Below are 25303 nucleotides of genomic sequence, written 5' to 3' on the forward strand. Positions count from 1 at the left end.
ATTTTTAAGAAAAATTAAGTGAGACAGGCATGGTGGTGCATGCCTGTAATCCCAGTGGCTTGGAAGGCTGAGGCAGGATGGCAAGTTCAAAACCAGCCTCAGCAACTTAGCAAGGCCCTAAAGCAACTTAGCAAGACCCTGTCTCCAAATAAAATATTAAAAAGGGTTGGGGATGTGACTCAGTGGTAAGTGCTCCTGGGTTCAATCCCTGGTACCCAAACCCACAAAAAATTTAGTGATCGAGGGAACATGGAATGAAGAATAGTTTTGAGATAATAAATACTGTATCACATTTCTGTGATATATGATGGTGGGAAAGACAGTGGAGAGGGAAAATGGGGATACAGAAAGATGTGTGGATGATGACTATGAGAACATGAAAGAGGATGGAATCCAGGGCACCGTGAAGATGACTGTGTCGGTGAGGACAGAAGTACTTCCATTATATCAGGAGAGAGACAGCTGTGGAATTGGTAGGTGCACTTGGTGAGGGACAGAGGAATACTCTTATGTTGCACAAAGATAAGAACTCTTTTCCCACACACTCCCCTACTATCACTAATCACTCATTGATCTTTTCAAAAAATAATTTGAAAATGTGTACTTGCATTTCATTTGTTTATGATTTTTAGGGAGTAGAGACATTGTGCCTATATTTATTGGTCATCTGGAATTTTGAAACTCATTAGTCAATCTGCATTTGTTGTTTTTTCATTCAAAGATACCTTCCTCTTATCATATATATAATAATAATTTGACAGGAAGCAACCTTCCTGGGTGCTTTAAATGTCCTCTAAAATCATGTAGATATTTTTCTAACTACCTTCTGTCATAAAATATTGTTGATGTTAAGTCTGAAATTAGCGTGGCACTCTTTCTTCTAAATGAATGCTTTCTGGAATTTTTTTTTTTTTCTGTATCCTTGGATTTTGGAATTTGGTAAGGAATCACTAAAGAAAAGCCCTAAGACTCCTGTCTTTTTACCTGGTGTGGTCCCATGCCGCCCTCTCACACAGGTATATGGTGCTGTTGCCACTGACTTGCATGGTACCAACAATGACTTCCATGGGGGATACCTCCAATCCTGACATCTCCAGGTACAAAAGATTCCATCCAAACTAAACAATCTGCTTTTCTTTTTCTTTTTCTTTTCTTTTCTTTTTTCTTTTTTTTTAGGTACCTGGACTTGAACTCAGGGTTACTCTACCACTGAGCTATGGCATATAACTCAGGATCTCCCTGCCTCAGCCTCCCAAATTACTGGGATTACGGGTATGTGCCACACTGCAGATTTACTCTTAAGAATATAAATCTTCAAGCAAGAAAGGGGATTTGTATCACAGTCCTTACCTCAACTCATGTCTCCACTGTAGGAGGACATTGGAGAAGGGGGTTACCACAATTCCTCTCTTTGCTTCAGTGTTCTTTTAGGAATGGCAATTTCTTATTATCAAGTAACTTTCTTCAAAATCTGTACTGTGCTTTGCAGAAACTCTCCTATTTGTGTGATATATTTGCCTTCAGCCTTGATCATTGTAATAATTTTTATAGTATTCATTCATGACCCCCTTGGAAACATCTTCGGTTAACCTTTTCAGTTATTGCAATACAGTTGGGGAGAGGATGCCTAACCCTAGTTGTGCTGCCCTGATGCCCATAATCTGAAACTCAAGTGTCCCTATCATCACATTTCCAGAGAAAGCTTTGCTTTTCTCTATATTTTCTGCTGAATGGTAACCATGGTTGGAGCTGTGGTTCTCTCCCTCTCCCCCCCGCCTTTTTACATATATACCTTAAGTCTTTAATCTGATATCTGTTGCAATCTCTATGGGATCAAGATATTCTCATTTGGAAAGATAAATTGGTCCAAATCACAGTATTGTATGAGCTTTTATTGTTGACTTGATATTCAAGACAATACAAGAATGTATCTACTTCACCTGATTCTTAAAGATGTACCTTTTGACTATGATTGACATGAAATGTTTCTTGTCCAAAAAAATAAAAATAAAAAGATAATCCCCTTGGGCAAATACATGCACTGTGGTCTGAGGCAAAGGGAGGGGAATTTTAAAGTCCCTTCCATGGGAAAGGTATTTTTTTCTGCTTGGATCTCTGATCATTGACCAGAAACATAGTCTGCCACTTCCTGTGTAACACTGGGCTTAATCACTTCATGATACACGCGCCCAATATCACAGGAATAACAAAAACTATTCAATTATATATAACTGAAATGCTTTTTGTACCTAAAGAGAAACAATGATACATAGTATTTGGATGAGAGGCTAGGCAAGGTCATGAAAAGGCAGGTAAGAGAAGCTATGGAGTAGCAGAAAGTCCACAGGCCAGGGTGTGACTCCCAGCAGTGATTCTCATTTATGAGTGGCCTAAAGGTACAACAAAGTGCCTGCTACGGGCTAAACTGTGTCCCTCTCCACTCCAAGTACATATGTTGAAATCTCACTTCAATAGCTCAGAATAAGACTGTATTTGGAGATAGGATCTTTACAGAGGTAATTAAAGTTAAAATGAGATTATGAGAATAGAGCCTAATTTGATATGCTGGTCCTCATAAGAAGAGGAAATCTGGACAGATACATGTGGGTAGGATAACGTAATGGCAAAAGGAGAAGACAGTCATCTGCAAGCCAAGGAGATGAGCCTGAACAGATCTTTCCGTCAAAGTCCTTAGAACAAATCAACACTGCTGACACCCTGGTCTTGGATTTCTAACCTCCATACCTGTGAGACAATAATGTTTTGCTCTTTAAACCACCCAGTTTATGGCACTTTGCTACACCTGCCCTAGCAAAATAAAATAGACAATACCTTAGTTATTTTTTTAAGGAATATTCTCAGTTGTTTCATAGAATTTTACAAATTAATAAGAACTATAATGTTATTTGTAATTGATTGAATATTTGCAATACATGTAGTACTCTATGCAATGTCTAGCATGGTAACCTCCATAGAGTAGAGTAACCATTCTTACTTATTCTCTCTTATTTATTGCAAGGAAAAGGTGTTGAAATGAAAACATGCTGCAGTGAACAGGGAGAAATGTAAAATTACAGGAAGAAAAAAAACCAGATTGCTGAAAATAGAGAAAAGAACCTAACACATTCAAGGAAGAAGGGAACTATGTCAGAGACTTTTTATAGCAGAGAGCAGACACTGAAGCAGTAGTGAGACCAGTCGATACCCAGAGCCCAGGGTGAGCAGGGAGAATGTTAGAGTACTTTGTAGAGGTACTTGGCCAGGACTGTCACAACATATCTAAGCTTTTATTTCCATGCGAACCTGCAGTTTCCATAGTGTTTATGTTATAATTGTTTTAACAATGTTAATAGCAAAGGTTATCATGAAGTCATATGTAACATTATGTTGACTGAATTTTTATTTCCTTTTTTGCCTTCTGAGTTACTGACACATTATTGCAGCAAAACATATGTAGGGTCAATTCAAGCTGAATAGTTATTAGAAACCATGATAACAAAAGTCATTACACTGCAGTTCAGTTTTGACAGTAAAATTTCTGCAACATTATCACAAATCCTCATGCATTAGTGCAATGATCCTTACTATAGTTTCATATTAGAATCAAAAGATTGCTGTAGCATGCTTGATACAAAAAGTCAAGCAAGCCAAATTCTTTTCTGCTTTTACAGATAACATTTTTGTTCTTTTTCTGTGTACACCATGCAGATAGTGGCTTTGTTTTATATACTTTTCTCTATAACCTATGAGTATATTGCACATATCTTTCTTTAAAATGAGAAAATTCCCTTAAAAGTCTACACAAATGCCGATACTCTGCTCAAAGGAATTAATTGTAAAATGATTTAATATTTGATAGAATCTGACAAAATTCTAAACACTATATTATTCACTGCATTATATTTTTTTTCCTCAGGTAAGGTGTCAGCTCTGTGTATGTGTTTTGTTTAATCAGTGTTTACCATGGGGAACTAGTATAAGATTTTTTAAATAATATTTGTCATATTCAGGATTACTTTGATAGGAGAGCTCTGAAGGTTATCCTTCAGTTTACAAAAAGAAAAGATTTTTAATGTCTATCTGATCACAACATTTTATCATATCACTTCACAAAGTCTTAAAAAATTAGACTACACAGCTAAATTGCATATATATATTTATGTTTATATTTGAGATGTTAGTTTACTGATGATCCATTTTAAGAAAACAGATGAAAATATAACTCATAAACCAGTGTCTAATAAATGAGTAAAGGAACCTCCAAAAATCAAGTCACTTCTTCCTTAATAGGAGAATCACATTTATTCAGATATACACAGAATATGGATAATTAGAGCACATTTCACTTTATGCGAAATACATTTTCTGGTAATTTGAAGATATATAAAATTTTAGTTAGTTGAGTATAACTGAAATGATTGTGGGACTTACTATGTTATTAGAGACACTCATCAGGTAAGAATGCTTAGAAAATACAAATAATCATCCCAGTAAGCTAAAAACAAATTGTCCTCATGTTTAGAAAAGACAGAAACAATAACTAAATCTGTTTAATCATTGCATTGTTTATATGTTTGTTGTTAATAAATATTATTTCATGGAGCTCCTCTATTGTCTTTAATAAAGTCATGAATGATTCACAGAAAGTGACAATTTTACAATATATTTGGACTTCATAAAATGTTTCTTAATAAAAGGTAATCAACTTCATTCCTACAATGATTTCATTGTCATGGTACAGGTTATGTCACAATTGGTATACAAACAGGGATATTAACACCAGGTTTGAGTCTCATCATTTCTTTATATACACTAATCAATCTGTGAAGTATTATTGCATAATCTCATTAGTAACACAAAAATATAACTAAAATATATGTGGCACTATGTGCCATTTGTTTGAGATTTTTACACATATTAATTCAGTTGTTCGGAAAACTCTACGAAGTAGGTTCTATTATTCTTATTTTACAGATGAGGAACCATAGGCTCAGAGGGGTAAATGACTTGCTTAAATTACAACTAGTAAGAAGCAGAGCAGGATTCAAACCATGGCCCTCTGGCTCCATGCTAAACTGTACTGCCTACCCTACAATCAGATCTTTGTTGAAAACACTATCGGTGCACATTTTGATAGTATTCCCTAGAGAAAGGGGATATAGAAATATTAAGATTCTTACCATATATTATCAAATTTTTTCCATAGAGAGGGTTTCAAATTCAATATCACCACTAGGAAAACTGCAAATTTTAGTTCTTCCCAAAAATAAGCATTATAAATTGATATACCTTCTGCTAATAGGCTGGATGAAAACATGCTATGGTGTTGTTTTAATTTATATTTCTTAGTTTATTATGGATGCTTTCCTCCCTTTCATTCATAAACTGCTTTCTATTTAGATAAGACACACAGAAGCAATACCTGTTTGAAGACTTTTTCCACTGTTTTGTTGGAGAAGCGGTCTTTTAAGTGGTTTAGAATAGCACTCTGTGTTGTGAAAATATAAGTTCATTGTTGTCACAAATGTTGGAAATATTTTCCTATACTTTTAAACCTACAGACATTTTAATTTTCATGTCAGAAAATCTGTATGTTACTTTTTAGGATTTGTTGATTGTAACTACATTGATAAAAACTTCCTTTATACCAAAATCAGATATTCAACTCCATTTCATGTTTATATTTAACTCTTTAATGCATTTGTGTTTGTTAATCTGACATGAGGTAGTGTTTATTGTAATTTCAAATATATATATTAGGTCTTGTATCAATTTGTTTAAAATAATGTGATGTGTGAATTTCTGCATTCTATGTAAATAATTGTTTTTCACATGAGGACCTGTAGGCTTTCTGTGTGACAGTATTGACCTTTCTGTCACTTTTGTAACATGTTATAGCTTATTGCAGTTTTATTGTTTGTTTCAGGAAAAAGAAAAAAAAAAAAAACAGAACAAATGTGCCCTCATTATTTTCTCCATATTTTCTTATCTGTTTTCATGTTTCAGTGTAGGATTATTTTATCAGAATCCAAAAAATATTATTTTGATTTATTTGGAATGCTTTAAAATTATAAAATTAAGATGCCAGATCCCATCAAATGAAAATATTGAGTATTGTCATGGCATGTGTTGTCTCATTATCTTCTCCATCTGTAAAATATTACGGATTCTCCATGAAGTTTCTAATGTCATATTTCCTGTAAGCATATTTCTAGGAAATTTTTGTTATGGATATTGTGAGAAGGGGATACACACATACACACACACACACACACACACACACACATACATACATATATACAAATATACACACATATGTGTACTCTAATTAGTGTTGGTAGTACAAGACCTGGATTAATTAATTAGCCTCTTTTAGCCATTTTGTCATTGCTAACTCTATTTTTCATGCCTAGTCAAATATATGTACATATAAATGATTTTCTATTCCTTGACCCTTTGTCAGATTTACCCAGCCTTTAGGTATTTATCAGAGCTCAATTCTTCACACCTACCTGTTTTTCTTGCTGCTTACAATTAGATCACTATTACCCTATGCGCCTGTCCTCTCTACTCATAATTCATCCCATATTCTTAGGTTACACCAACTGTTTAATACATATCATGGTCTAAAAGGTCATTTTATGATCATATAGTCACATCAAAATTTGATGCAAGAAATAAGGGGCATGTATTTATCTAAAGCATAATATGAATATTAGTTGCCCTATGTTCTACATGCAAAATATATATATATTGTGAAACACTATTCAAGTGCTTCATATTTAAAATATATGGAGTGGAATATATAGAGGAAAGTAAACAAAATCATATATAAAAGCAAAGAATGTGACTAGACATAGTATAAGATTTATAAATGTTAACTATTACTATATATATTTCTTAAAACAGTCCCTCTGGGAAGACATTAATATTTCATGCTTTCAGAAGTGTAGAGGGGTTAAATAAGTTGTCCATAAGTACTCTACCCCACCTTCAATAAGAATTATATTCTAAAGGAAAAATAAATGATTAAAGAAAATATTTAGTGTATGGATATGCATTTTCATAATAATACTTATTTCAGTGAATGATTATAAGATACATCTTTTTATATTTGGGGAAATTATTACAAATACAGTTGTTATTCAAGTATTAGGCAAGTCTAAGTAGAAAATATGTATCATAGGAATTATGTGCAATGAATATTTTACTTCTTTCATTATAATCTGAAAATGGATTTTGAATAATAAAAACAATATTATTTCATTTTGTAGTTTCACTGAGGAATTCTTTTAAAAGGTCAACATTCTGACTATGAATGGAGTCAAAAGAACATAACCTATGCATTAGAAAACATTTCAAGTTTTTTTAGGCTTTACAGATTATATAGAGAATCAGCAGAATTCCATGAAAATCCAATTTGTGACCTGAAAATTCCTCCTATTCTACATAGAATATATTTTCCAATGTTTAATCTAACAAATACCATGCTAGTAAGTTATAAATATATTTCCTAATAAGAAAAGTTTGCAGGGACGAAAAGAATTCTAAAGTTAACAGAGTTGACAAACTTCTTAAAATGTAATTTCTCAGAATTTTTAATATGAAAATATAGATTAAATCTTTAGTTTGCAGTGCTGCATATTATATTTATATTACATATTTATGGAATGTATGTTACCTCTGAGAGTGTGTATATATCAGAGCATCTTAATCTCAGCTTTGTTGAGAGTTTTGGGGAGTGTGTATAGGCATGTCAGGGTGAACAATCCTATTCATTTTAGAATGTTTAGGAGCATCCTGGTCTCTGGCCCCAGGATGATAGGAACAACAAAAAATGCCTTCAAATGTTGTCATATATCTAGGTCTCTACTAGGGGGATGAAATAGTCCTCTGTGGAGAACCATAAGATATATGTAAAAGATATATATGAAAATGTATATGTGATATATACACATATACATATGCAACACACATAAAAATTCTTTTCCTTGAATTTCTTTGATTTGTCAATGATTTATCATCATCATATTCCATAAATCACTTTTAAGGTGTTTCTAATATCAAAAATCTGTTCACTGCTAAGCAACTCCACCAGAACATACTTTGTTGCAACATAAGTTGCATAAAAGATCCATAAATCTCCAATTCACTTAAAACTGGTGCTGCACTGAGGAATTGGTTTGATTTAAACCAAGTTTACTTCTCTAAAGTACTAGCCAGCCATAAACTCCAAGATTTCAGTGTTGCCCTCATGAAGTGTGGACAATGGAAAGGAGAGTCATTACGATAAAATAGATTATCAGCTGTCTGCCTTGTGTGTCTCCTGAATCACAAAAGCTCTTCAGAGAAGAGCTCTTCAGAGAAAGGGGACAATAGGAATTTAATGGAAACTTCTTGTGTGTATGGTAACTCCTTTAGAAAAAATGTGTTTGATTGTGAGTGGGTGTGAGTGTGTTCTAAGAAACAGAAGCCAAAGCAGTACATATGCTGGCGCACAGACTTGTCTTCTAAGAAACAGGCAGAGACACTGACAGTCTTCAAACAGCTGTTTTAGGCAAACACTTAAAGACTTGTATGATATTTTGTAGAGAAGGCATGAATTTCTGTCTATACTGAAACAAGTCAACAGAAATCACCACCCAAAGCACAATTTTAATATATGCATGATAACAAGCAATAGGAAATACTTATAAAAAGGAGAAATAAAACAGCTTTCACATTTCTCTAGAAAAACAATTTTGTTTATTGCTAGAATAGACTCTGACTCCTCACCAAATCAATCTAAAGTGTTAGAAGAAAACATGTTTGAAAACTAATGAAAGAAGAAAGAAAAAACTAATTCAATTTGTGGATATGAGATTTTGAGAATTTAAGGTGGAAATTTCACCCACTAAGACCAGGTAATGTAAATTAAATAACAAAAATATATGATTCTTTCTGGGTGGGGTGAAGAGAGGATGCTTCAGAGTTCTGCTTCTATGCTATACTCTAGGAAGGAATCCCTGGGACTGGGGGATCACAGCTTCTGCATGGAGTCTGAGATGAGGTGACACATTCCTGTGTAGTATCATAGGTAATTAATAACTTATTTTGAATAACTCAATGAATACATAAATGATTGAATATATAGTGTTTGAATTCTATGAGTTGGGAAGTATCCCCTAGAGCCCAGCACACTTCTTTGCTGACAGTCCTCAGACTCATGTCCCTGTGTGATTCCTTCACAGGCCCACATCACTTAATGATGCTGTTCTCATCCAAGCACACCCATGACAGTTACTCTGATGACATCCAACTATTTGTTCACTCACACTATCAAAAAAAATCATAGCACATGTCCATATATAGTCTATTGGAGAAAGTATTTGAAACTTGGTTAAAACAACTCTGTTCTAGACTAACTTTTCTTCTACTTAACTATATATGATAAATCACCAAGATAACCTGCCCCTTCCAAAGCTCCTGAAGTGTAAAATTATTTTTTAAAGAGGAAGGCAATATTTCTTTTTAAAATATTTGTTCTTTGTAGATATACATGACAGTAGAGTGTATTTTGACATATTATATATACATGGAGTATAACTTCCCATTCTTGTTGTTGTACATGATGTGGAGTTACATCATGTATTCATATATGAACATAGGAAAGATATGTTAGATTCATTCTACTGTCTTTCCTATTCCCATCCTCCATCTGTTCCCTTCATTCCCCTTTGTCTAATCCAGTGAACTTCTATCATTCCCTCCCTGCCCACCTTAATGTGCGCCAGCATCCACATATTAGAGAGAACATTTGGCCTTTGGTTTGTTGAGATTGACTTATTTCACTTATCATGATAGTCTTCAGTTCCAACCATTTGCTAGCAAATACCATAATTTCATTCTTTATGACTAACATTCCATTTTGTATACATACCACAGTTTCTATACCCACTCACCTATTGAAGGGGAGTTAGGTTAGTTCCATTGTTTAGCTATTGTGAATAGAACTGCTAAAAACATTGATATGGCTGTATCACTGTAGTATGCTGATTTTAAGTCCTTCGGGTATATACCCAGGAGTAGGATAATTGGGTTAAATGGTGGTCCCATTCCAAGTTTTCTGAAGAATCTCAATACTGTTTTCCAGAGTGGTTGCACCAATTTGCAGTCCCACCAGCAATATATGAAAGTACCTTTCTCCCCACATCCTCACCAACATTTGTTGTTACTTGTATTCTTGATAATTGCCATTCTGACTGGAGTGAGATGGAATTTCAGTGTGGTTTTATTTGCATTTCTCTGATTGCTAGAGATTTTAAACTTTTTCCATATATTGTTGATTATTTATATTTCTTCTTTTGTGAAGTGTCTGTTCAGTTCCTTTGCTCATTTATTTGGGTTATTTCTTTTTTTGTTGTTAATTTTTTTTTGAGTTTTTTATATATCTTGGAGATTAATACTCTATTTGAGGTGCAGGTGGCAAAGATTTTTCTCCAATTCTGTAGGCTCTCTCTGCATGTTTTGGATTGTTTCTTTTGCGGTGAAGAAACTTTGTAGTTTGATACCATTTCATTTATTGATTCTTGATTTCACTTCTTGTGATTTAGGAGTCTTGTTGAGGAAGTCGGTTCCTAAGCTGACATGATGGAGATTTGAGCATACTTTTTCTTCTACTAGGCACAGCATCTCTGGTCTAATGCCCAGGTCTTTGATCCACTTTGAGTTGAGTTTTGTGCAGGGTGAGAGATAGGGTCTAATTTCATTTTGTTACATATGGATTTCCAGTTTTCACAGCAGCATTTGTTGACGAGACTATCTTTCCTCCAATGTATGTTTATAGTACCTTAGTTTAGTATGAGTAACTGTATTGTGAGTTTGTCTCTATTTCTTCTGTTCTGTACCTTTGGACTTCATGTGTGCTTTGGTGCCATTACCATGCCATTTTATTACTATGGCTCTGTAGTATAATTTAAGGTCTGGTATTGTGACGCCTCCTGCTTCTCTTTTCCTGCTGAGGATTGCTTTGGCTGTTCTGGGCCTCTTATTTTCAAATTAATTTTAGGACAACTTTTTCATTTCTATGAAGAACATCATTGGAATTTTAATAGGAATTACATTAAATCTGTATAGCACTTTTGGTTGTATGGCTATTTTGACAATATTAATTCTGTATATCCAAGAACATGGGAGGTCTTTCCATCTTCTAAGGTCTTCTTCAATTTCTTTCTTTAGTGTTCTATAGTTTTCATTGTAGAGGTCTTTCACTTATTTTATTAGATTGATACCCAAATATTTTATTTTTTGAGACTATTGTGAATGGAGTAGTTTTCCTAATTTCTCTTTCAGTGTATTCATCACTAATGTATAGGAATGCAATTGATTTATGGGTATTAATTTTATATCCTGCTACTTTGCTGAATTCAATTATGAGTTTTAGAAGTTTTCTGGTGAAATTTTTTGCTCCTCTAAATAGAGAATCATGTCATTGCCAAACAGATAGTTTGAGTTCTTCTTTTCCTATTCTTATCCCTTTAATTTCTTTTTTCTAATTGTTCTAGTTATAGAGTTTCAAGGACCATGTTAAATAGAAGTGGTGAAAGAGGGCATTGGGAAGCAACATTTCTAAAGATGCTTCTAGGTCATAAGTTTTATATTTGAGAGTTATGAAACCTATCTATAATCCCTACAGGAATCAAATATCTGCTTATTAAATAGGTAGTCCTCTCTCCTGAAAACTGTCATTGAAAAAAGTAGTTTCAGTGAGCTACAGTTGGAGAAATAACTAGATCAAACAATCTTTTTCAGCTGAATACCAGAAACATCTTATATAATTTATGTGGATTCTGCAAGGTTTTGTGAAACCGATGAGACATGTATAGAATGGTTTAATTGATGATATGGTAAGAGGTAGTATTATGATTAGGAAATGGGTTGGATGTAAGAAAAACTTGAGTTGCATTCCCAATGCAATCAATCTCCCTTTATTAGGATGATCTTATGAGACACTCAGTCTCAGTTCCACATCTTATATGGGGTATGAAGATGATAATAACAATAGTAGAAATTTTTTCAGGATTATTGAGGGGCATAATGTTTGCAAATTGCACAACGTAGACACCTGGTTCACACAAGTGCTTATAAAATGCTGGCTGATTCTTGTGATCATTTTTATTTCCTTAGTTTAAAAGCACTGGGATTTGAAGTAGGCAAGAGTTAAACTCTACAAATGGTTTATAAAAGAATTTTAAGATGTTTTTAACTAGTTTGGGAAGAGATCTGGTTTTCAGCCAACAGACCACATCGACATTTGCATGCTGGCTTAACTTGTCTTTTTTTGCAGGTCGAAGAATTTCAGGTGGCATTTCAAACAAATACATGATGATTTCATCAAAATATTCATGGATTTTTTTTAAGGGAAAATATTAAAAATGTATTTGAAAGCATCTTATTAAAATAATAAAAATGTCTATATCCATATAGAAGTAAAACCTGTGTTTCAGATTCTTTTCCTTCATTCATTTCTGGTGTTATTTTTAATTTTGACATTTGAGAAGTTTCAGATTGGATTTTCTTCTATCGTTACCCATGAACAGGGCAAATAAGAATTTTACATAATTGCTTTTGCCTGTTTCTGACTTTTAAAGGGGAAAATATCAATCGCTGCAAATTTTTAAAGTACAGAATGTATCAAGAAACATACAAATAAAGCAAACAAATATTATCACTGAGAATGATATTATAACATTCTAAATTTGAAACATCTGCATATAGAATTGTAGTAAGGAAGGGGACATTAACTTTAAGTTGTTATTCTGTTCCATCAGACTTTCTTTGCTACTCTTAGACTTATAATACAAAGAAATATACAAATATGTGGTTTTTGTAGGGAGAAAAATATTCCCTAAGTACAATAATTATAGCATAATTCTTTATCATAAAAAGAATAATTCAGGTTCTAAAGCAATGAAATCAACCTAAAGCAGGAAAAATACACACAAAATGCACAAGACTAAGGTCCATTTTATCTGACAAAAGAATTCAACAAGGGAATGGGATTGAAGATGCTTTCGTGTACCCCAAAATACACTGGCCAAAGGACTAAAACCTACTTACTTAGGAAATGCTGCAATATCAAAGAAGTGGACGAAAATATTAAAGGGTTTTCTCATTTTTGATGGCCAAATTTCATCCTGTAAGCAGTGCATTAGACGCTAATGACATACGATTTCTCACTGACAGATTTAACAGCATCAATAAGGCCTCTCTGTCCATTGCAGCAAATTGATCCTACATGACACTGACAAGGGCAGCCTGCACTTAATGACCTCCATCGCTGAAGGATGGAGATGAAAAATGATTGGAAGTCCAAATAAATCTTTGAAAGTTTCCCTGAAACAGGTGTGCTGAAAGTGATTCGTTTGAGGGATCACAAACATAAACCCGATCTCCTAACAGCCTCCATTGTCTGCTCATGCCAGGGCCTTCCTCCTTGTGTCAAGATTTGCTTTAATTTAAAAATTGTGATCATGATGATTTTGTCCTAAGGATGGAAATAGAATGCTAGGGTTCGCTCTTAAAAGGCATGGTTCTGCATTATTTTTGCAGGAATCTAATAACTTGACATTGGCCACCAAAGGATTCTGTACCAACTAGAAGCAAAAGTCTGTACAATTTGGTTTTGTTTTCCCTTTGATTCGAAAAGAAAATAAGGTAGAGAAATTGATCATTTTTCTTCCCCAGTTTTCAGAAACACATAGAACATGTTGAACTGTAATAATAATGTCAAACGCATGAAATGATTTGATACATTCCCCATGCATGCAGAGATACCTTTTCTTTGAACCTTGCACAATGGTTTGAGGACACTAAGATTTGGGGAGATAGTTGTTTTCTTAATTCTTTACTGAAAACATTTACGTCTTGATCTACCTTCTACTACTGTTCTCCTACTGTTTCAACACAACTCAAATTGGTGAGAGAGAAATATACCCTTCGCTTTCCCTGTAGATTCAGGAGATTCTACGCTCATCTGAGCAGATGGATGAGAAACAGAGGGGTGTTTATAAGCAGCATACCAGATAAATGCATAGTTACTTACACACAGCCTCACAGCATCCTTTTATTATCCAACTAACTTAATATGGGTATCTTTTTTTTTTTTTTTAATTCCTGAAAAATTGCCTGGTGAGGTAAATCTTTACAGATGAAAAACTGTAGGTTTTTCAACTGAGGTTGGAAAGGTTAAGTAACTCTCTGAGATCACCGAGTTTGTGATGGGGGAGTCTAAACTCAAATTCCAGCCTTCTGCTCTCCCAGTCTTCATAAGAATGGGAGGTAGATGTAGCACTGGAATTCTAAAACACACCTTACAGAGCAGCAGCATGGGCAATACCCACAGGAGAAAAGACACAGTATACTGGTTGTTGTAGGCAGGTAAATTGTTAAAAAAAAAAAAAAAAAAAAAAAAAAAAAAAAAAAAAAATCATGCCTCTCTTTTTTAAAATTCAAATCCTGGGGGCAAAGATTGATAGAAAATAATTGTATCTTGCCACTAAGTAATTGAAGAACATGGAAGTAGCTATATTTTATCACTTGTACAGTGCAGCTGTTTCTTCCTCTTTGGTATGTGGCATATTGTGTGATTCATTCTCTTGCTGTCACCATTATAGGAAAGTTTTTACAAATTTTTAGAATATTTAGAATCCCCAGCAATAGCTATCAATCAGAGAGAGTCAGCTAGTTTTCCAAGTTTCTAGTTAATCCTTTTATCAGATAAGCATATATCAAAAGGGGGACTTAGAGGTCAATCATGGGAAGTTACCTATACTTAGGATTGAAATTTAAAGACTTTGATAGCGTATGTAAATCTGAAAAACAAAAAAAAGAATTTGGGATTCATGATCACAGCAACTAAAAGCAATTTAGTATAGGATGGAGTAGAAACTCAGTTTTTCATGCCTCGAATATTCTTTCAAACTTCGACTTCAAGTTTTGATATAAATATGTAATAAAACTTTACAAAGAAAAACATGCTATTTTTTGTGGCCTAAGGACCACCATAACATTGAAAACCCCAAAACTGACCAATTCCTGCTTTTTTGTAGTAAACATATCAAATAAGTGATTTTTAAAAAATAAAAAGTAATACCTGTTTCTTATCGCTAACTGAAGCATCAACTGATAACTGTCTGCTGTATATATTGAAGTATTTGTCTTTTTCTACTAAGAAAGTTTCCAGTAGTTTTTGATACTCTTGAGCTAAACGTAGATTTTCTTTCAGGGAATTATCTTGCAATTCCTAGAAGATAAAATTTTGATCATTTGTTTGATTTTTTTCCCCATATTTAGAATTATTTAAAAGGGTTCTAATATATAGTGTAGAAAAGTAACAAGATAACCAAAAATTGTTTCCCCTGACATCAATAGCCATCTTGAATTTAATTAATTTTCTTTCTCAATTCAGGGGTTTTTTTTAGCATTGATACACGATTTATCGATTTGTCTACGTTTTGCTCTCTGGGGTTCCCTCCATCATGCCTGGAAGGAATTAGGCTGGGGAGTCTTTTCAGAATCTCAGTAGTTATTTTCCAGTTGCCCTTCCTCTTTTCCTTTTCTCTGACCCTGCACTCAAACCATCAGAATACACTGCTTAGAGAAGACACTGCTTCTAGAAGACACTGCTAAGAGGTTTAGAGTGCTGGCACTCACAGAAAATATTCAAAGCAGGAGGAAAGAATGAAAGACAAAGAGTAGGGGATTCAACATTTAGAAGTACCCAGAGTCATTATTTATTTTTAATATATTTTAGGTATTTTAAAGGTTAAATCTGACTTTGTGAGAGGTTCAGAACTTTATACACTCTCATGACAAATTAAATATTTGTCAAATCTAATGCAACCACTTTAGAAAATAACTTTGCATCACTACCCAAAAGCAAACTAGGAACAATCTATAATTTTATGTTAGATGCATGAATTCAGTTTAGTTGATGATTCCTTATATTTCTTGCACAGAAAATTTTCTTAAAAAATATGAAATTTATCAACTGCCTTGAATATTTTCAAACCTGGTAATCTAGTTATTCCTCTTATGGGAATCTGTTCTAAATTTTAAAAATCTTTATTCATTACAATACTATACATAGTAGCAAAGAAGTTTTTAAAACCCATAAATGCATATAAATCATGATAATGATAATGATGATTAAATTACTAGATACAAAAATAACTATTATGAAGCAATTAGAAATGTTTCTTTGTGAAAACTGCCATCACATCAAACCTTTAGTATAAGTTGTTAAAAAATATATGTGGTATGAGAATGTACATAGGGAAAATGTAATTTAGCAGAAAATTGCCTGTACAAATATTTCTGTATTTACACTCTTGAAGATTTATTAAGGTCAACAAACATATTTCTCACAAAAGCCTTGTATCCATATTGATCCCCAGAGATTAATACTATGTCATAGGTGTTCTTCAAAAAGACAAAATGATAAACTGAGAATCATTTAATATGCCCTTGTCCTAATTCTGGCACAATAATTTAGAACTTTAGAAACTTATATCTAGTAAACTTGCCTAAAATCATAGAGAATTATCTTTGGTTAGAAGGACACAGTTCTATGAAAATATTCCTTTGGTGGAGACACTTTTTTAAAAAAATGACTGGAGTTTTTTTTATACTTTAACCCTAATACTGAAATCCAATCCTCAAGTTACTGACTTGACTTGACTGAGATGGTTTTTGCACTGCTGTGACCAAAATACCTGATGAGAACAACTTCAAGGAGAATAAGTTTATTTTGGCTCATGATGTCAGAAGTTCAATCCTTGGTTCCCCGACTCCATAGCTCTGGAACCAAGGTGAGGCAGGATCTCATGGTAGAAGAGTGTAGCCAAGGGAGTTATTCAGGACACAGCAACCAGGATAAACAGAGAGAGAGAGAACTGTACTCACCAGGGACAAAATATACCAAAGTCACACTCCCTGTGATCTTCTTTCTCAAGCCTTTAGTTACCACCCAGTTGATCCATATCAGAGGATTAATCCACAGATTAGGTTAAAGCTCTCATAATCATGATTTCATAATCTTCATAATTTATTGAAATGATTAATTTCACCTCTGAACAGTTTTGCTTTTTCTCACACATGAGCTTTTGAGGGACAACTCATATCTAAACCATAACACCACAATATTCAACTGGAGGCAGAAGTAGGACTCATTCTGATTTTGGGGCTGGTTTGTTGCATATAACATAAGCACAGATCATATTGTTTTTCAGTTACTTTTCTTTCAAGTCCTAGACGGCTACTATAAGCATTTAATTAGAAAGGAGTATTATAAAAGTCGTGGGATTGGCATTAATCATATTTAGTGGAATTTAATGAGGAAATATTTGTTCAATTATGCTTGTATATAATACATAGTTCTATTTCCAAATGCATATACTTTCAATTTCTGGATGACATCATTCCTAACACTTTATATGCTACAATTAGAATAGACACCATTATATTGAATTATGTGGTTATGCCAATTGCCAATAAATCGTCAAAATATTGTTGCATCATTCACAATATCTTATATTGTCATTCCTTAGTAATGAACTAAAGAAGGATTTACCAGTTCACTGCGTGGTCCTGAAAGTCAGTGACCGTCAGAGGTGCAATGAAGTTTAAGTTTTTAAAATTTTAAATCATAGTATTTAGCTGACATTGAAAGTGTTTTTTTTATGTTTTACTATGGTTCCATCTCACAACTCTGACTCATTTAATTTTAACCAATAGTATTATAGTGTATACTATATAGTAGTATGCACATGAAACAAAAGAGGAATGATCATTTTTGCTGGCAGTATGCCTGGGGAGAACAATACCACCACGACTGAAGTGGAACAACATGTGAAAGGACAGCAGTAAAAGGTAATTAATATGGGCACCAAAGTGGAGGTCAGAAATATAACAAGTAAGAAGAGAAAGAAAGAATAAACTAACGAGAGAAGCAAGATGATTTTTAAGCCTTTAAATTCAAATCCAGCTGAATACTGTTAGTAAAATTTTTCAAGTTCTTTCTGACATGCAGATGCTAACACACAGTGTGGGGAGGATGGAAGTTCATTGGATTAGACCAAAGGGAGCGAAGGGAAGGTAGGGAGAAGGGAATAGGAAAGACAGTAGAATGAATCTGACATAACTTTTCTTTGTTCATATGTGAATGACCAGTGTAACTCCACATCACGTTCAACCACAAGAATGAGATCCTAATTAAAATAAATTGTGCATGAATAATATACCAAAATACATTATACTGTCATGTATATCTAAAAAGAACAAATAAAGTATGTGACATTTAAAAATTTTTTAAATTTTAAAAATCTTTCAAGTTAAGGTCTTGGATAAATATGAATTTGAGAGTATATTTTTAGATCTAAAGGTATTAATGAAAAGTTTGATTGCCATCTCTGTAAATTAAAATAACTGCATTGAGTTGATTTAGAATATTATTTCACTTATTTATTCATTAATTAACTTCATTCAGTTATTTATTCAAAGCTTTTAATTTAGTAACAACTGTCTGCCAGATTCTCATACACAATAGTGTGCCTCAAGGAGTTTGTTCTATGGGAAAGATCTTTATATAAAAGTTGCCCAAATACTAATTAGATGGTAAAATTTTAAATCTGTTGTGCTTTTTGTTTTCCATATTTATTACTTTTATCCAAAATTTCTAAATATAGCACTTTCTCAAAACTAAATTTATTGCTATTTATTCAATTCACATTATTAAGGATGCTAGTATAATTGGAATACATCTTGATAAAGAAAACAGGCATGCCAAACCTCTCTTAACAGTTTCCATATCACTTAGAATTTAGTTAGGAAAATATTTAGGTGGAAGATGATTTTTTTTTCTCTATTATTTCAAATTATTTGTTAAACCTCAGTGTCTAGAGGATGTGACAACTTCTTATCCCACTGTTTTATTAGGAAATAAAAATTATGTTTATAAATAGTTGAACAAAAGCTAGATTGTGAGTTCCATGAATGGTGAGCCCATCATTTTGCTCACCCCTAAAATTTGTCTCACAGAGCAGAGGTGCAGTGAGTAGGTGTTTGGGGTTTCAGCAAGTGAGTGAATGAATGAATGAATACACATAGCAGTTAGGACACACATATGTTTTGCATGTTAAAACCACACATTTTATTTGCCACCATCAATGAAATAACCTACTAATAATTTTTAAAAACTACCTATTATAATGAGCACAGTCAGTGACACTATTTGATACCACACTATTGAGAAGTAAAGATTTAAATATATGAAGAGAATTCACATGGTAAGTTTATGCCCTGAAAATTACTCTAAGAATACACCATGACATCTAGGCCTAACCCGTTGTTTATCTGCAGTACCTCAGTGATTTTCACAAGCTTTATGAAACTATGGCTAACACTTTTAGGGCACATACTCTGCCTCTGATACTAAAGTGTTGGAGAAACACTGAAGAAGAAGTTGACTTTCTTTCCTTCCCTGTCAGTAAAAGTGCTGGAAAAAGAGGCCAGACTGAGACCCCAAATATCCACATAGTTTTCCTCTTATTATTTTTTTCACTTGACTTTTCTTATTCTTTAAGTCGTATATTTCGCCTTAGACATTTCCTCCATTTTCTCCACTTTCCATTTATATTTCTCACTGCTTCATTTTTTCTTTCCCCGTCCCACTGAGTAAGTGGGGAATAAGGAATTTCCATCAGAAAACTGGGTTCTTTGAAGCAAAAACATGAAGCATATTTTATGTTTTACCTTGTGGTACATAGCCAAGAACTTCAAAATGAGGCCTAACTTGAATGTTACTCATGAGTTCCACACCTAATTGAAAAGAACTGAGACTGACAGTCACCTTAGCAAGAAAGAATACTATCTAGGACAATAAATCTTTATTCTAACTGGATGTATGATATAAGACAATAAGAAAATGATAATAAGATGCCCTTCAACAGATGAATGGATAAAGCGTATGTATACACAATGGAATACTATTCAGCCATAAAGAAGAATAATATTATGGCATTTGCAAATAAATGGATGGAATTGGCAGATATCTTGCTAAGTGAAATAAGCCAAGCCCAAAAAACCAAAGGCCGAATGTTTTCCCTGAGAAGTGGAGAATGATATATAATGGGGATGGGGGCGGGGAATGAGAGAATAATGGGGGAACTTTAGAATATGTAAAAGGAAACAAAAGGGAGGGGGTATGAAAAATGGTGAAATCAGACATCATTTCCCTATGTACATGTATGATTATACCAATAGTATGAATCTACATTATGTACAACCATAGAAAAGAAATTATGTACCCCATTTGTGTACAATGAATCAAAATGCAGAGTCTGTTAAAAATTAAAAGCTAAATAAAAAAAAAAGAATTAGAATAAGAGTAGCAGGTACCATTAGGGAGTGCTTACTATAACCAGGAAGTATTCTAAGAAAGCAGTATTTACTGAATTTATCCTCATATAGCAATTGTCTGAAATGTTATTATCCCTATTTTATAGACAGGGAAGACAAGGCAAAAAAGGAGATAGGTAGGGCAAATTGGATTTTCCAAAAATAGCCACAGAAATATTTTCAGTTCCACATGTTTTCCCAAAACTTTGTCTCTTTCTCTCAAAAGGTGGAGTTCTTTTCTCCTTCCCTGGACCTCTAGTAGATATGCAACTTCTGCAGCTAATCAAGTATCATAGAAATGATGCTGTGACTTCAGTGCTAGTTTATAAGAAAGTGTACAGTTGCTGACTGACCTTCTCTTTGGCACCATTCACCCTTGGAACCAGCTATCATGTTGTAAGGAGCCCATGCCCCATGGAGAGGCCAGAAAGTAGATGAGCCAGTAAGCATCCCCAGCACAGGTCTTGGCCAATAGCACCCACTGTGAGTGAAGGAATCATCAAAAGAGGAGTTCAGACTCTAGTCTCCAAGTTGTCTCTCCCTGGAGAGAGCCTAAATCTATTTAACTTTTTTTTTTTTAATTCAAGATGAACTAGCAGCTAAAAAATAGTTTTAAGGAAAACACTTCAAACATTCTAGAGAAGTGTCTATGATTAAAGTATCTGCACTGTTTAAATACATATAGAACATCCACATAGCTGTCTATAATTACTTTATTGTTAATAAAGTCATTATGGTGTCCATGATTAAACTTAGGGTAATATGTCATCTATGTGTTCAGTTACTCTTAATAAAGGCATCTGGAGCCATTTCACCAGTCAGAGGGGCCAGGTACTTCTTTCAATTATGTGTTTTAAGAGAGTTGTCATCTTCTGACCCAGTTCTAACTCTCCGATCCTGATGTAATTATCTGCTGCTACCTCTGCTGATCTTTTCTGATGACCTGTCTGTCATCTCGTGATTCTTTGTTATTAATGGTTTACTGCAGATGGCTCTTTGCTTTCTTGCCTCTCGCTGGAGCTCTGCTGGATGTTAATGCATGTCTGTATTCTTATACAAACTGCACCACACTTGCTTCGGTCCCATGACATGAAAAGAATTGACTTCCTGCCGGAACCTCCAGAAAACAAAAGTTGTATTGCTAGTATTTATTGATTAATTTTACTCCAGAGCATCCTCACATCTAGCTTTTCATTCATTTATTTATTTGTTCATTCAACCGTGTGTTTAGCAAACTCTTGGTAAGTTTCCTCCATGGGTCCAACTCTACAGCTAGTGCAGGGATTAAAATGGATAAGATATGATCTTGTTCACCAGGGATTATAGGCCAAAGAGTGGGAGGGAGAAGGGTACACAAGTCTATTTGAGGTGCATTGTAGAATCGATTCTATACAGTGGGGAAGCAGGAACAGAAAAGCCTTCATAGAAGAAATAATCCATGACCTGAATCTTAGAAGAGTCATTTTACTGTTCAGGGATCAGAGCTGCCTTATTGCATGAGCCAGTAAACATTTCAGGAAATTTGAGGGAGTGAAGAATCAAAAGCAATGTTTTCTCATCCCCTTCAGGATTATAGATTGCTATTTGACTATCTGTTGATTACTATCTGACTTGTGAGTTAAACTTTCACAGATAGTATATTCTGCTATATCTTGACTTTAAAATATTATTCACAGTGTAAACAAGGAAATGTACCGGCACACTTAGTATCCCATGCTGCCTAGCATTGTCACTAACGCTCAGTTCCCAGCACCAGTGTTTCAGTGGCATTCATCCCGTACACATGCTCACACACTATTGATCCCATACCATTGAATCCCCATGGTCCTCACATATGCCTTTGGCACATCTCTGCCAGCCTGGGGCATTGTATTGGTAGTCTTGCATGCAGTGATGCTCTGATGTCGTTAAAGCAAGCGTTGGCACTAAGACTGACTCACAGTGCATGCAGGTGAGACTTTAGACTAGATATAGGGGGTCTCCAAGTTTCTTTGTTAACACTTGTATCAGTGCTCTCAATTCATGGGCATTAGTATGAGGAACATTGGGATAGATTCTATACAGTGAGGAAGCAGGAACAGAAAAGCAAAATATTCAAAATACACACTAATTCTCTAACAGATATGTATACTTTATCAAATCCATCACCTACTGTGTGCATAGAGGTATTATCACATTGCTGTTCCCTTAAAATCTATATGCCAATTACTACCAAAAGCAAGAGTTCTCCCCAGTGTTCCAAAGGAGCAAGTCTGTAAGAATGATATGTGTCGATACTCTGAAGTCTCAGAGGAGCAAATAACTGTTTTAACTCTCCCAGGACCCACTTCCTTGTCTGTGCTGCCATGGAAACAAGTCTCTTGTCCAACTCAAGTTCCCCGATAATTAGTCTTAAAAGAACATTCTTGATTTGTAAATGAACAAATCAGTCCCCTGCATCAAGGTCGTTACATGCCTCAATCTCCTCGTATCATCACGTTTGACAAAACACTTCCTATTCACTCATTAATTCAAAAATACTTACTGAGCAGCTGGTATATGCACAACACTGGGAGGATGCTGTGGAGGCCAAGGAGTGCTTTCATGCCACTGTTTGATGTAAGCCTACCCCACGACATCTGATGGGGAAACCTGTCCCTGCCAGGGCCCAGGGGAATACTCTCATTAACTGACTCACCCCAGCACCCATATGTAAGCACACACAGTACTCCATATCTTAGCTCCCTGGTTGGATTACAGATTTAGCTACTGTTTTATTTATAAAATTTTCTAGTGGGCTCCATATCATTGCCTTTTAGAACTCAGAAGAGAGTCTTTGGAAATTTATGAATACTTTGTATTAACCCTTTTTGTTCCTTATCAGTTTTTGTCTCTATTCGTCATACGTACTTGACCAGGAAGCATTGATACTATGTGGGAAAAAACGCATAGCTTCAGAGAAGAAGGAGTTTGCAGTCAGATAAGGAAATTGAGGCACTCACAAATCTCACCATATCAGAATCCACTACACATGAAGAAGGACAAAATACAGTAGAATAACAAGAGTAGTTCCATGACAGATTGGTCCCAGGGAAAGTGATGAACAAAGTTTGAGGGAAGAGTAAGCTTTTGAGCAGGTTTCTGAAGATATTTCATACATAGAGCTCTGTATGTACTCTCAGGAGGGAAAACTTGGCCTAGAAATATAGGTGCCTGGTAAGTATTAAAATGAGTGTTTGTTTAAAAAAAAAGAAAAAAAAAAGAATATTAACCCACATGATGACTATAATATGCCTGCTATGACAACATTAGGAAAACTTGAGATAATGCCACTTATATTAGATATTAAATAATTTCTATGTGGTCCATCTTTCTTTTATAATTGTATGACCCATCAAAAATTTTAGTATAGCTAATTACAGGAAAAAAATTATGTAATAGGAAAAAGAGTAAAAACTGGTGTCACCTAAACCATATCCCCAATGGTTTTTTTCATTTTAAAGTACATGATTTAAATGGTTATGTTGCATAAAGTATGTCTTTGAATAATTCCTGAAACATGGTACATCCTTAGTATCTAATATTAATGGTAATAATTTCCCTAACTTTATTTTTACTTATAAAATAAATTTTACATTTTAATCCTGAATATATATTTGGGTTTAACCATGTTTTCCTTTGATATTTTTTAAAATTCTTAAACAGAGACATATTTATATATTATTTCCTTGTTATTTCCATGCATTACCCTAATTTACATTTCAATCATCAACACTTTATATTTTTTAAATGTTTTACTTTTTTAAGGAGACCAGCTGAAAGTCTGAAAACCATTTCTTTCTCATGTGCACCTCCTGATTTGAATAGTTTAAGATTTAGAAAGGTTTCCTATTTACTCACATTTTAATGATATACATTTCTACTTCACTGGTGGAAAAGGCTGATCAGTCACAGAAAGGTCAGTTAACACTAAATAGACCCTTTCTTTATGTAATTACAAAGAATAATATCTTTGTGCTGATGGCACTGCACAGGGAGTGGGTGATGCAGAGAATTAATGTGCTGCCTTGTTGGCCCATGGGATACAGATTCCAATACAATAACCACAACTTATTCTAATTATGCAGCTTTAAAAGGTCATCAGCAAAAAGAGTTAAGGAATTATCAACTAACTTTATCATAAAGTAATAATGTACTACATAAATGCAGAAACTGGAAGAACAATACCCAGAAACTTCATTATGAAGGAGAGAAAAACTGGCATAAGAGGTTCTGGTATATATGTTATGACACAAATTGACAATATTCTTTGAAAACTTAAATAGTTGATATTTTTCAACTTGTTATTGATGTGGTCAGATAACCTGATCTCACCGTTTATTTGTTAAAAAAAATGCTTATTTCAAAAAAATTTAATAGTTCATTGTCACATTCATGTTATATCAGAATTTAAATATTTTTAAAAATGCATTTGTTTTAAAATAGTACATGCTGATTATATTATATACAAAATACCATAGAAGTGCATGAAGAAAAGAATTGCAGCCCCTTTTCTCAACTGCTGTCAATTTTATCTCCAAGTTAGCATTAACAATTTGATAAAAGTCCTTCAGGAATAAAAAGTTTTAAGTAGATTTACTGGAAAGAAAAGACCATGAGCATCTCTACATATTTGATGTTGTTGCTCACATTGGGGCACATTCCAAACTTTTCAGTGTAGCTCAAGTATAAGTATGAGTTAAATATCTACTCACCTTGGGATGTACACACTCTCCAAAATAACTTAATCCCAGTATGGAAAAATATTATATAATTTCTAGATTGGTGATTATCAAATTATAACTTTGCAGTCAAATGCAGCCCCTTGCCTGCTTTTGTAAACAAATTT

The 25303-nt window shown here is 34.0% G+C and overlaps 1 pseudogene across 1 annotated transcript in view; it reads left to right on the forward strand.

The window, feature by feature from the left end:
- Positions 1-307: 307 nt before the first annotated feature.
- LOC306643122 (lamin-B1-like) overlaps positions 308-25303 on the forward strand; it is a 146638-nt pseudogene continuing 121642 nt past the window's right edge. The window contains exon 1 of the transcript in view: positions 308-473. The product of the transcript in view is annotated as a lamin-B1-like (transcript). The remainder of the gene's footprint in view (positions 474-25303) is intronic.

The sequence above is a fragment of the Sciurus vulgaris genome (assembly GCF_902686455.1).
Source record: "Sciurus vulgaris genome assembly, chromosome: 13".
Taxonomy (NCBI): domain Eukaryota; kingdom Metazoa; phylum Chordata; class Mammalia; order Rodentia; family Sciuridae; genus Sciurus; species Sciurus vulgaris.